The 13,313-nt window shown below is 43.9% G+C and overlaps 1 long non-coding RNA gene across 1 annotated transcript; it reads left to right on the top strand.

The window, feature by feature from the left end:
* The first annotated feature begins 1,513 nt into the window (after window positions 1–1,513).
* LOC129656147 (uncharacterized) lies at window positions 1,514–12,855 on the top strand. The gene is made up of 3 exons (XR_008716229.1): window positions 1,514–1,753; window positions 3,365–3,436; window positions 11,920–12,855. It is a non-coding gene; the product is annotated as an uncharacterized LOC129656147 (long non-coding RNA).
* The last annotated feature ends 458 nt before the right edge of the window (window positions 12,856–13,313 follow it).

The following is a 13,313-nucleotide window of genomic DNA, read 5'->3' as shown; positions in this document are numbered from 1 at the left end:
GGGGTCACACAGAGTCGGACGTGACTGAGCGACTTCATTTTCACTTTTCACTTTCATGCCTTGGGAAAGGAAATGGCAACCCACTCCAGTGTTCTTGCCTGGAGAATCCCAGGGACGGGGAGCCTGGTGGGCTGCCGTCTATGGGGTCGCGCAGAGTCAGACACGACTGAAGCGACTTAGCAGCAGCAGCAATCAGCCATTGAGTCATTATGGCAGTATACATTGACTCCTTTACCATATGCCTACTTTTTCTCTAGAAGTTAGAAGCTAGCTTATTTCTTGGGGGCAGAAGCTAATTTCAATTGTCTCTGCAACCTCCCAAAGTGACTTAGTATAGTTTCTAGAACTGAGTGTAACTCCATAAATACTGTTGAATTACATTGAATTGAAATCATTCATTAAGTGATTGACAGTTTTGGCAAGAATCTTAGAAGATGTGCCTAATTCTTTGGCAAAAATGCAAATACACTAAATTATCAATTAATACTTGCAATTAAGGTTTTAAAATTCTATAGAAATGAACAGAAAAAAAAACATGTAATGGGCCTAAAATAATAATTTTGAGAATGGAAATAGAATTGTTTGAGAGAAGACTATCCTTTGATTAGCAAATGAACTTGAATAGGAAAGATGCAATCCCCAAGGATAAATTGCCTTGTGTAAGAAAAGTATCAAGAATTGAAGAGTGGCAGCCAAAAGCGGGGCATCCCTCGTGGCTCCAGTGGTAAAGAATCTGTCTGCAATGCAGAAGCTGCGGAAGACACAGGTGCGATCCCTGGGTTGGGAAGATCCCCTGGAGGAGGAAATGGCAATCCAGTCCAGTCCTCTTGCCCGGAGAATCCCATGGATGGAGGAGCCTGGCGGGCTACAGTCTTTGTGTGTTGCAAAGAGCAGGACACGACTGAATTGACTTAGTATGATGCAGGCACAGCCAAAAGGGAAGAGAAAGAGGAGCTAAGGAAAGTAAAGTGAGGGGGTGATTTTTTTCAGAGCTCCCCACTCCAAAGAGAGCCAGTAAGTAGTTAAGAATGGCTAAGTGAGTTTTAAACCCAATGGCATCCAATAATTGATTTTACATAATTGACCATGCTATACTCTGATTTTGTGTAAGTCTTATCATTCTCTCCTCTGTTGTAGAACCTCAGTAAGTCTCCCATGTGGTGCCCTAAGTCAGTGAGTGTGGCTATAGACTATGCCGTTGAGGTCTTTCTTCCAGAGAACCTGCTGCAGCGAGTACAAGTACATCAGTCTCCAACTGCTGCACCTTTAGGGTGCACTACAGAGTTCATGCCAAAGCCACCACCTCCCTGGGCTGCCCAACCAGTGAGTGAACACAACAGGGACTGTGGCTGGGCCATTCCTGCCCACTGAAGGACTCCTCCAGTGCTGATCTTTGCTCTCAACCTCCCTATCTGCTGGCTCATGACCTTCTCAGAGCCGCATGTGGCTTGAGGCTCTTCCTACCAATCAACTTCTTTCCTTTCCTTTCTTTCTTCGAAGGTGTCACAGCTGAACCCTGTCTAAGACTTCCCCTACCTGCTCCTGCTCTCTTGCTCTCTCTTCTTTATCATTGAAAAGCTTTTCCCTCAAGAATTCACTTGCATTTCTAACTTTTTCTTGGTGACTGAATCTCAGAGGACCTGAAATGACACAGTGGGGTTTTTCCTTGTGGATGGGGCCTGGGCAATGCAGGAATTCGAGCAGTTTCCATGGTGGAGTGATGTGGTGTGAAAAAGGACAGTGCATACAGAAGGTAAGGGGCTGAGTGGGGATGGAGAAATGAGCGGAAGCAGGAAGCTGGAGCCTGGAAGTGACTAGAAGCAAAGCTGTCTGGGAATATCTAGAGATTTGGGAGAAATGCTGGGTTTCCCATTTTGTTTGTACCTTAGAGGATAAGGTAGCCTCAGCAGCTGGAGGACTTTCCAGGAAAACCAGCTGTCTCGCTGTGTGCGAGCAGGTGCAAAGGCAGAAGGTGTACTTTGTCCTGCAGGGACAAAGGAGGGTGGTCAGAGAGCCCATCATTGTTCCTGCAGCACCTGCCTCAGGGCTCGGCAAAAAGGAAGCTCGTCAGACTTGCTGAATGAACGAAACCTGCTGCTCTAAGGCAGCGCACATTTCCTGGTCTGGATGAATTACATAAGCTACCCAATAAACTTGTGAATGATGTCACCAAATCCCAGTTAGTGACCACTAAGAAATTTAAAAGAAGGAAAGGGCTATGAACTAGGAATTGAACAACATCAGTGGGGTATTCCATATGAAACCAGGATGACCCACTTTGTTAACAATGTATGATACTTTTTCCCCTAAGGGGAGTTTATTTCAAAGGAGTTTATTTCACATTTACACGTCTGCATACTTTCTATTAATAATGTGAAGAAGAAATATTTAGAATCATCCCTTACCTTCTCCCAGGTTTGCTCTCTGAGATACTGCCTGCAAATGCAGGTGTGGATACTGAACTTGGCCTTCCCCTATCCCATCAGGTTCCTGGCCGTGGCAGCTGGTGGTCCCTGGGGCTCTCCTAGCCCCAGTCACTCTGTTCTCTCCTGTCAGGGGCCAGTAGGCCCCAAGGAAACCGCTGCTAAGCCAACTGCAGTCAGCACAGCCCAACTGCAGTGGTGGAGGCCGTGGGAAGCAGCAGCCAGGCTTGTGCCATGGGCAGTAGCTGCCAACTTGGGAAAGGTGTAAGAGAACAGGGAGGTTGCAAGAGTATTATCACTTTCACATTTCAATGAAATTGCTTGATTCTGCAATATGGTCTGTATCTGTCTTCCGAAGGCCACCTCTGCCTCACTTACCTCCAATGTCTTAAGAAGACCTAGTCTAAAGGGAGGTGGTGATGAGCGCTGATATTATTGGCTATGCTAAGTGCTTTCCATGTACTTTATCAAGCTGTGTTTACATAGCTAAGAAGGTCCACTAAAGTGACTTTTCCTGAGCGAAGAACGTCTGCTCCATGCTCTGGTATATACATTACAAATGCCTCTGAGATACACCATTACCCAAAAGTGCCAGGTGGATTCTACCACCCACGATCAGTTACTTGATGAGCTGTTCAACAAGATTCTGGTGTGGATTATGAAAGCAGTTTCGATAGTAGTTGTACGATGGACAGTTGAAGAACTATCAGTTTTTAACTGAGGGTGTCTGGCCCTGGGGTGTGTATGAAGCACCATGTAAGGAAAAGGGAGCTCCTGTAAAAATTTACTCCTCGTGATCTTAGTTCTGAACTGCCTTTCTGTACCTGTGCGCCTTATTGTTCTCTTCCACTCCTGACCCTCTTAGCTGACAAATTTACTGTCTGATATCTTCCTTCTGTCCCTTCTTCTACCTCTTGACTTGACGTTCCATTTCCCTTCAGATATGACCATTACTCTTACTGGCAAAAACTTTGGCCCTTACATCTGCGTAGGATAGTATCTGGCCATTCCGGGTAAGTACCCCGCCGAGGTAAACTGTGAGAACTGTCAAGCAGGGCTCCATTCGTGGTGTGGAAGACTTAACAGGCTTGGTGTTGGAACTCGATACTGGGAAGGCATGAGCAACCATAGTTCTGCCTTCAAATTCCTGGGAGCGGCATTTTTCTTATTCTCTATGGCCCTGAGGGATAGAATGAGGAATAGTGGGGCATTAAAAGGACAGAGTATGGCTTAACACAGAAACAAAAATGTATTTGACAGCAGTCAGAGTATCCACACTTGCATTACCTTGTCTCTAAAATGCACTGGAGGAACGAGTAACTAGCCGTCACATAGAAATGACGTCAAAAGGAGTGAGGCATCCATAGATCGTTTACTAAGGGTCTGCGGCTCAGTGGTAAAGAATCTGCCTGTCAATGAAGGAGATGCAAGGGACACCAGTTTGATCCTTGGGTTGGGACGATCCCCTGGAAAAGGAAATGGCAAGTCAATCCAGTATTCTTGCCTGGGAAATCCCATGGACTGAGGAGCCTGGCAGGCTACAATCCATGGGGCTGCAAAGAGTGGGACACCACCCAGCCACTGAGCACGCACACACACATGCATTCTTTCAGTACAGAGAGTCTCAGAGTCTAAACTTTCATGATTCTTTGAGTTAAATAGAAAAAAGTTCAGACGTTTGACCCCGAGGAACAATTTGGAGTTGGAACCACTGGAGGGTCATTCACATATGGCTGTTACCAAGAAGAAAGTCACTGAGATGAGAAGCACTAGTTTGAACCTGTGTTGGGAGGGAGGAACCATACCCTCAGAAGGAACCTGGTAAATGGTCTGTGTTTTTCTGTGACAAACAGGGTAAACTCAGACTAAAGAATGTCAGCAATTTTTGCCTTCCCACATACTACTCTATAATAATGAGTTTTACTATTTTTTTCACAAGCTATTACTTTAATTATTTTAATTAGATTGTTCATGCACTCAAGTTGTTTACAAGCACTTTTTTTTTAAATAGCATATGGATAAACAGTAGAGGGAAACTACCACTCTGGAGAAAGTCAGGAAGTTTCTACTAGGTAGCCATTGCCCGTGGAGATGGCCCCTTCTTCTCTAAACTGGAGAGCTGCCAGCATCCTGGTCCCTCCTTAGAGAGGTCCAGGTCCCTGCCTCTGTGCAGTGCCTAAGTCACAACCTTATATTCTGGGGTCATTGCTTCTTCAGTCAAAGAAAGAGAGCAAATAACCTATTTTCTATATGCCCTCTGACAACCACCACCACCGAGTAACTACTAAGGGCTATGGAAGTTAGTTGTCCACCTATATTGAAACTTCACATACTTGGCATTTCCTAACTTTTCTGGTTTGTTTCCTGCTTCCACTTCTTACCATTTGGGTGACTTTGAAAACGTAACTTCTCAGATTCTCAGTTTGCCTATCCGTCAAATGAAGGTTAAAAACATTGAACAGGTAGAGTTCTTCAGAGGATTCAATGAGTCAGCCTTGGGGGGACTCTTAAGACTGTTTCAGCAAAGAATGATGATCAATTGGTACCTATTCCTCCTCCCTCTTCTACTCTACGCTCTCAGGTTTTTTGACATGACAAAATTGAGATATTTTTTGGTTTCAGGCTTCAGGGCTCTCTCTTACTTCATTATTGTTCTTAAGCCTATTCCTTTCATAAGTATGAAAGAGAGAAAGTGAAACAAGTTGAGAAAACAGTCTCTGAGGAATTGTCACCGTTCAAGCAGTCCTGCTGGAACAGATGAAAGACCCCCGAGCTCCTGTTCTCTGTGGCTGTTTTGTCATCCTTGTCAAAGTTAGCACATGAGCTGCATTGAATATTTCCCTCAGTACCATCCTTTCCACGTGATGGGGCTGCTAAATCATGACCAGTGAAGTGTGATTTAACCTTTTTTTTTAATTAAAACTTTAATAGATTAATAGAAAAAATTTTTTTTCTCCAGGAGTTTTCCTATGACTAGGATCTAGAACAGAGAAAAAGATTTAGTCTGTGTTGAATTGAAATGTTTACACTTGACCTCATTTATTGCATTGTTCTAATTAAATATGATGACCAAATATTATTTTTACCATAATTTAGTGTTAGTCACTCAGTCGTGTCCAGCACTTTGCAACCTCATGGGCTGTAGCCCTCCAGGTTCCTCTGTCCATGGGATTCTTTCTCCAAGCAGGAATACTGGAATGGTTTGCCATTTCCTTCTTCAGGGGATCTTCCCAACCCAGGGATCAAACCCGCATCTCCAGCATTGCAGGCGGATTCTTTACCATCTGAGTCACCAGGGAAGCCCCTACCATAATTTAAACACTAAACAAATAACTGACATTTCAAAAGATTTTCAGAAGTCTTTGGGCACCATCTAGTGGCTATTTGGGGTACAATTTAAACAAAACCCCAAACTCCCCGATTGTTTTCAAAAGCAGTCTCTGGCTCCCTCTTGTGGCACATCACACAACTGGGAAAACAAAAGCTTCCAGATGATGACTTTTGTCCCAGGAATGGTCAAATATTCAATCTCTGGGACAAATAAATAGAGGAAAACAATAGAATAGGAAAGACCAGAGATCTCTTCAAGAAAATTAGAGATACCGAGGGAACATGAGAATATGGGCACAATAAAGGACAGAAACGGTATGGACCTAACAGAAGCAGAAGATATTAAGAAGAGGTGACAAGAATACACAGAAGAACTATACAAAAAAGATCTTCATGACCCAGATAACCACAATGGTGTTATCACTCACCTAGACTCAGACATCCTGGAATGCAAAGTCAAGTGGGACTTATTAGGAAGCATTACTATGAACAAAGCTAGTGGAGGTGATGGAATTCCAGTTGAGTGAGTGAAGAATGAAAGTTGCTCAGTAGTGTCCGACTCTTTGCGACCCCATGGACTTAGTCCATGGAATTTTCCAGGCCAGAATACTGGAGTGGGTAGTCTATCCTTTCTCCAGGGGATCTTCCCGACCCAGGGATCCAACCCAGGTCTCCAGCATCACAGGCAGATTCTTTACCAACTGAGCTATGAGGGAAGCCCAGTTGAGCTATTTCAAATTCTAAAAGATGATGCTGTAAAAGTGCTGCACTCAACATGCCAGCAAATTTGGAAAACTCAGCAGTGGCCATAGGACTGGAAAAGATCAGTTTTCATTCCAATCCCAAAGAAAAGCAATGCCAAAGAATGCTCAAACTACCGCACAATTGCGCTCATCTCACACGCTAGTAAAGTAATGCTCAAAATTCTCCAAGCCAGGCTTCAATAGTATGTGAACTGAGAATTTACAGATGTTCAAGCTGGATTTAGAAAAGGCAGAGAAACAAGAGATCGAATTTCCAGCATCTGTTGGTTCATAGAAGAAGAAAGAGAGTTTCAGAAAAACATCTCTTGTCGCTTTATTGAGTATGCCAATGCCTTTGTGTGTATCACAACAAACTGGAAAATTCTTCAAGATGGGAACACCAGACCACCTTACCTGCCTCCTGAGAAATCTGTTTTCAGTTCAAGAAGCAATAGTTAGAACCGAACATGAAACAACAGACTGGTTCCAAATTGGGAAAGGAGTACATCAAGGCTGTATATTGTCACCCCACTTATTTAACTTGTATGCAGAGTACACCATGCAAAATGCTGGGCTGGATGAAGCGAAAGCTGGAATCAAGATTGCTGGGAGAAATATCAGTAACCTCATATATGCAGATGACACCACCCTTATGGCAGAAAGTGAAGAAGAACTGAAGAGCCTCCTGATGAAAGTGAAAGAGGAGAATGAAAAAGCTGGCTTAAAACTCAACATTCAAAAAACTAAGATCATGGCATCTGGTCCCATCATTTCATGGCAAATAGATGGGGAAACAGTGGAAACAGTGGCTGACTTTATTTTTCTGGGCTCCAAAATCACTGCAGATGGTGATTGCAGCCATGAAATTAAAAGATGCTTGCTACTTGGAAGGAAAGTTATGACCAACCTAGACAGCATATTAAAAAGCAGAGACATTACTTTGCCAACAAAGGTCTGTCTAGTCAAGGCTCTGTTTTTTCCAGTAGTCATGTATGGATGTGAGAGTTTGACTATAACGAAAGCTGAGTGCAGAAGAAGTGACGCTTTTGAACCGAGGTGTTGGAGAAGACTCTTGAGGGTCCCTGGACTGGAAGGAGATCCAACCAGTCCATCCTAAAGGAGATCAGTCCTGGGTGTTCATTGGAGGGACTGATGTTGAAGCTGAAACTCCAATACTTTGGCCACCTGATGCAGAGAGTTGACTCATTTGAAAAGACCCTGATGCTGGGAAAGATTGAAGGCAGGAGGAGAAGGGGACGACAAAGGATGAGATAGCTGGATGGCATCACCAACACAACGGACATGGGTTTGGGTGAACTCCGGGAGTTGGTGATGGACAGGGAAGCCTGGCGTGCTGCAGTTCATGGGGTTGCAAAGAGTCGGACACGACTGAGCGACTGAACTGAACTGATTTTGAATTACAAAACTGTAGAATTGTTCCCCCAAAAAAGGTTGTATGCCAATTCATACTGCCAATAAAATGTCTTTGACATTGTCTTTTGCCCCATAACCTTGCCGATACCAAGTCTACAGATCTTTATCATTTACCAATTTGAAAGGGAAAAAAACAGGTATCATTTATTGATTGCTTTTCTCATGCTGACCTTCAGCTCAAGGCTTTGTATATCTTTTTCCATTTGATCTCTGCTTTAACTCTGTGATATAGGTACTATTGGGCTTCCCATATGGCACTAGTAGGAAAGAACTCACCAGTCAATGCAGGAGACAGAAGAGATGGGGGTTCAATCCCTGGGTCGTGAAGATCCCCTGAAGGAGGGCATGGCAACCCACTCTAGTATTCTTGCCTGAAGAATCACATGGACAGAGGAGCCTGGCAGGCTATGGTCCATAGGGTCGCACAGAGTTGGACAGGACTGGAGTGACTTGGCATGCATGCACATAGGTGCTATTTTATTCCATTTTGTACCCCAGTTATAAAAACAAGACCTGATCAAGATTCCATAATACAGTAGCAGATGGGGTAGTCTCAGTAAGTCTGACTTAAGAATCTGAGCTGTTAATGACTGGTGAGATTGAGTCTACCTCAGGTGGCCAAATAGGCCCATAACATTTCTTTTTCTCTGAATTGCATCTTCACATCCTTTCCTTCTGTGCTGGATGTCTTCTGTTCGTCACTCTTCCCCTTTCTCCACTCTGCTATCACCCTAGAAATTTAACCTCCCTGGGTTTCATCAACATGGCCCAGTGCCCTCCAGCTCCCTGCTGGATTTAGCCAGTGGAGAGGCAGGCAGGAGACTGGAGGTGGAAAGAGCCTAAACTCAAAGTATTTATTCCCTTGTCTCCCTCCTGGGAGGTTGCATCTGACTGGTTGTGTTTTCAAAACAAAGTTCATTGCTCTTCTAACCTGACCCTCTCTCACTCTGGGCTCCTGTGACCTTTCCCTCTTTGACCTTTCACACAGAAAAGAGTCATCTGGTTGACTTCAGATAGCTCCAAGTGACTGCGCTGGTTTTTCCTCTCACTCATCACTGTACGAACAGTCCTTTGGAAATGAATCCTCCTCCCTTTATCCTAATTTGCGTGTGCCATCGTTTTCAGTTCTCTATTACGTTGTCTTTTCTCACTGAATGTAAGTTCTTTCCCTATACTGAGGTCATAACCCTTTGCTTATCACTTGGTATAGTTGTCCCAGCTTGCTGCTTTTTGTGCATGCATGCTCAGTTTCTCACTCATGTCTGACTCTTGGCGACCCAATGGACTGCAGCGTGCCAGGCTCCTCTGTCCGTGGAATTTTCCAGGCAAGAATATTGGAGTGGGTTGCCATTTCCTGCTCCAGGGAATCTTCCGACTCAGGGATTGAACGAGCATCTGTTGCGTCTCCTGCATTGGCAGGCAGATTTGTTACCACTGTGCCACCTGCGAAGCCCTGTTGCTTCTTAGTTTTCTTTAATATAGTTTTTGGGTAAATTGTATATCCTCACTCAAAAGCTCCACTTTAAAAAATGTGTGCTTAACCTTAACAAATCCGTTGAACTTGCTTCCCATCTTTGGAATGGAATAAAATGTCTACAACCTGATCCATTTGTGGCCCAAATATCATTTTCCCCTCCTTAAAAATACACACTTTCTTTCAGAAGCATTTGAAAAGGTTTTCTCTTGTACTCCACCTGAGCAGTCTATCAGGAGCTGTATGTACTTCAGTGTCATGTGCTTCCCTCTGCTCCCAGCTTTGCTGATTACTGATTACTCTCTCAGGTAATCTCATAGTTCAGTACAGATGATGAGACTGTGCTTTGGCGGCAGGAGAGAAGTGGAGGATAGATTTCCATTAAGATGAAGGACATTATAATACAAGATGGTGGGGGAAGGGGGTTAAAACTCAGGGTTAAATGTGGTTTTTCCAGAAGTGCACTTAGGAAGTTAAATTATTCATAGAGTGTCTCATGGACAAGCTTGGTCTCTAATACCACTCCCTATCTTTATATCTTTCTTCTAATCTTTTAACCTTTTCTCCATGTGTTCCTTTCCCCACTTCTCAAAGAAAAACCTGCTCATCTGTCCACAAGCGTCAGTCTTCCCCCAGAATTCTTTCCCTACTTCCACCAGCGAATCGTCCTCAGCATACTGAAGGGAAAGTGGGGCCCTAGCAGCATACACTAAGGGAGCCATCTATCACCTGTGCCAGTTCCTAAGAGCTGTGGGGGTGGGGAGTTCAACACCCCAACCGCACATAGGAATCTGGGGTGGGCAGCCAAGCCCAGCCTCCTTAGAGGTGGCCCAGGCAGAATATGCTGCAGACCCATCTTCATTTCTTTGCATTGAATGCATTCATTTCTTTCTTTAATTTCCTGTTATCAAATTGTGTCACCTTGGGCTTCACGAATAAGAAGTGGGCTCTACATGACTGAGTGACTAAGCACACACGCACTTTGATGCTTATCCTGGGGAAAAGGAGGGAGGGAGAAGATGGGGAGGGGAGTGGAAAGGGAGAGGAACATTTCATTCCGTACCTTTAAAAGACGGAAGAAGCAACAGTCCCTATCTAATAGCTATTGCTGCAAGAGTAGAACATGACACTTTGAAAGTAAGCTCCCTGTCCTCCAGAGGGTGGACTTAGAGGGATGCCATCATAGCAAGATGACACAGAAAAGATTCCTGTCTTTTTAGGAGAAAACACAAAGTCTTTCTCATCACGTGGCCTTTAGATCAGCTCTATACTATTTAAGATATAAGTGTGAAGTCCAGGTTGGACTCAACTAACTGATAAGGAAGAAAAAATGTTAAAGGAAAGGAGGTCAAGGGTCAGGGGTGGATAAGACATACAAACAGGTTGTGTCACACTGTTGAAGGGAGAATCTGGTGTGTGTGTGTGTTGCTCAAAGCTAGAACCTGATAGGCTGGGCTAGGCAAAAAAGATTCATGGACAGGTGGCGAGAGGGAAGAGACGCCTTCCTGGATAAGGGTCAAAGAGTAAAGTCCCCAGATAACCAGGGAAACCATGCCCGTGTGTGCTTTGTGGACACCCTGGAGAGGGAGATGACTGCAGTGGCCAGGGCACGCAGGGTCAGCGCACGGGCGGAAGTCCGAGGCGGATACAATGCAAGGCTACAAAAGTTATCTCAAGTAAGAGCAGGCAGGGGGGCTGGGTGCAGGTAGTGAATTTTTAAAACCAGCTTTATTCAGGTATAATTTGTGTACAATAAAAGTCACACTGGAGGAAGAACAAATGGGGAGTTATTGCTTAATGAGGACACCGTCTTTTGGAGAAAAGAAATAGTTTTGGAAATATATTGTGAAGACGGTTGTGCAACCCTGTGAATATAAACAGTGCCAATAAACTGTACACTTAGAGAGGGAAGGGCAAGCTTATGTATATATTTTACCACAGTAAAAAAAGTCACCGATTTTAAGTATACAATTTGATAAGTTTTGACATAGGTACACAGTCTTAATCAAACCATCATCTATTTCAAAAAACAGAAAATATTCATCACTCCCAAAAGTTTCTTTGTGCTTCTTAGGAGTCAGCTCCCTTCCCTTGTGGCAAACATCATCTACTTTTTGTCACTGTAAGTCTGCCTTTTCTGAAATTTCCTATAAATGTAATCATAAAGTATGTGGTTCTTTTTTGTCTTGCTTCCTTCATTTAACATAATGATTTAGAACAAACAGAACACAGCAAAAATGTGATATCATTTCTAAGATGTGTGAATCAGTTAGTTTCTTTCTTTTTTATTGTTGACGGGTATTTCATTGCATGGATGTTCCACAATTTGCTTATCAATTTCCCAGTGGAAAACATTTGGGCTGTTTATTGAGTTGTTATAAATGAGAGCTTGGATTAAAGCCTAAGCTCCTGAGGATAGAGGTGTCACTACCCCAAAGGGATGAGGTGCAAATGCTAATTACCTGTGGTTATGAATCCAGGTCAATGAACAAATCCTTTGTGTTTCTTTTGACAGTGTAACATCGTGGACCATGGCCTTCAAATGATTGCCAAATCTCAGGTTTTCCAGTTCCCTAGTTCGCAGATTTTATTCTATGAGACATGCTCCACCTGGGGATCTCTGCAGCTGGCGGTCTATGTGCCAGGCTCTAAGAACGCCATGCAGCAGCCAAGACATTCTCTTGTTGACTGTCTACATTATTTCTCTAGGACGTGAGTGGAGATCCAAAGAGAAGTGGACCAGTAAAACTTTACACCATATTATATTGACATAATAAAATTTATTTTGTACAATATGCTATTAATTATATCACTTACCTACATACCTCATGCTCTTATTCTTACATAAGAGAAAATTGCACTATATATTCACAAAGTTATCATCACTTGTTCAAAATTACTTGTTTCCCCCTTTTCCTTCCCGCTTACAAACTCCATAAATGACTCCTGCCCCAGCTTTGGTGCCCTAAGAAATGTCTTCAGACTATCTGCTGGTACTTGGCCTTCACCGGTCCTTGGCTGTGCTCTGATTTTACAGTTTTGCTGTGACACCCTAACTCCCACCTCTGGCCTTTCCTATGATGTTGACATTTTAGACTGAGCTTTTTATGCAGAATGGCTTGGGATGAGAGGAAGTCCAGTGAACTGCTTGCCTGTTTTGGCCCTTGGGCCCCAGGCACCAGATGGCAAACCTGCCCTCCCTGGCCCTGTCCACCTCGTGGATTTTCTTCAGCTCTCTGTTAAGAAGCTTGTGGCATTTAATGGAAGACTTTCAGGCTTGGACTCCATCTCCCAGTGGCCCCAGAAAGGCCTTCAGCACCTAGTGAGGAAATATCCAAGATCCCACGGTATTTTCTGTGCCACACCCTACCTCCTTCTATGGCCCTATGTTCGCCAGACGGAGAACCCATCCACCCCGGCCTGGGATACTCCTCTTGGGAAAATTCACCAGCAGCATCTTGAGTTTTCTTTCTCCTACAGGACTCACAAAATTCCAGGCTGCAAGGAAGAATCATGTAGGGTTGATGACATGATGGGAATCCGTTTTTCTCTGCCCAATATCACTCTGCTCCCTTCTTTTGGTAGTGGCACTCCTATTCTTTAGGGAACTGTTCCTTCGTTATTTCTCTGTATGGTTCTGGAATAAGAACCACTCCTAATGCCCTACCCAATACCCAAGCCCCACATGCAGAGCAGTCACCCAGCCTGGCCACTTAGAGTCATTCCCCGTGATTCTTTCTCTTCCATCACTAATAATGGAGATGTCAGATGTGATCCCAGAATTCCTAGGAACCATGTCCCCCAGAGTATGAAGAAGATTGAGAACATGAACCTTATAAGCAGAAAAATATCTTGATTTTTCTTTGGGGACTCCCCCTTTATAATGAATGCAGTCTTGGTTCAATTGTT

Source organism: Bubalus kerabau, chromosome 6 (genome assembly GCF_029407905.1).
Source record: "Bubalus kerabau isolate K-KA32 ecotype Philippines breed swamp buffalo chromosome 6, PCC_UOA_SB_1v2, whole genome shotgun sequence".
NCBI classification, from domain to species: Eukaryota; Metazoa; Chordata; class Mammalia; order Artiodactyla; family Bovidae; genus Bubalus; species Bubalus kerabau.
The sequence above is the reverse complement of the archived record's forward strand: the minus strand, read 5'-3'. Positions and strand labels throughout refer to the sequence as shown.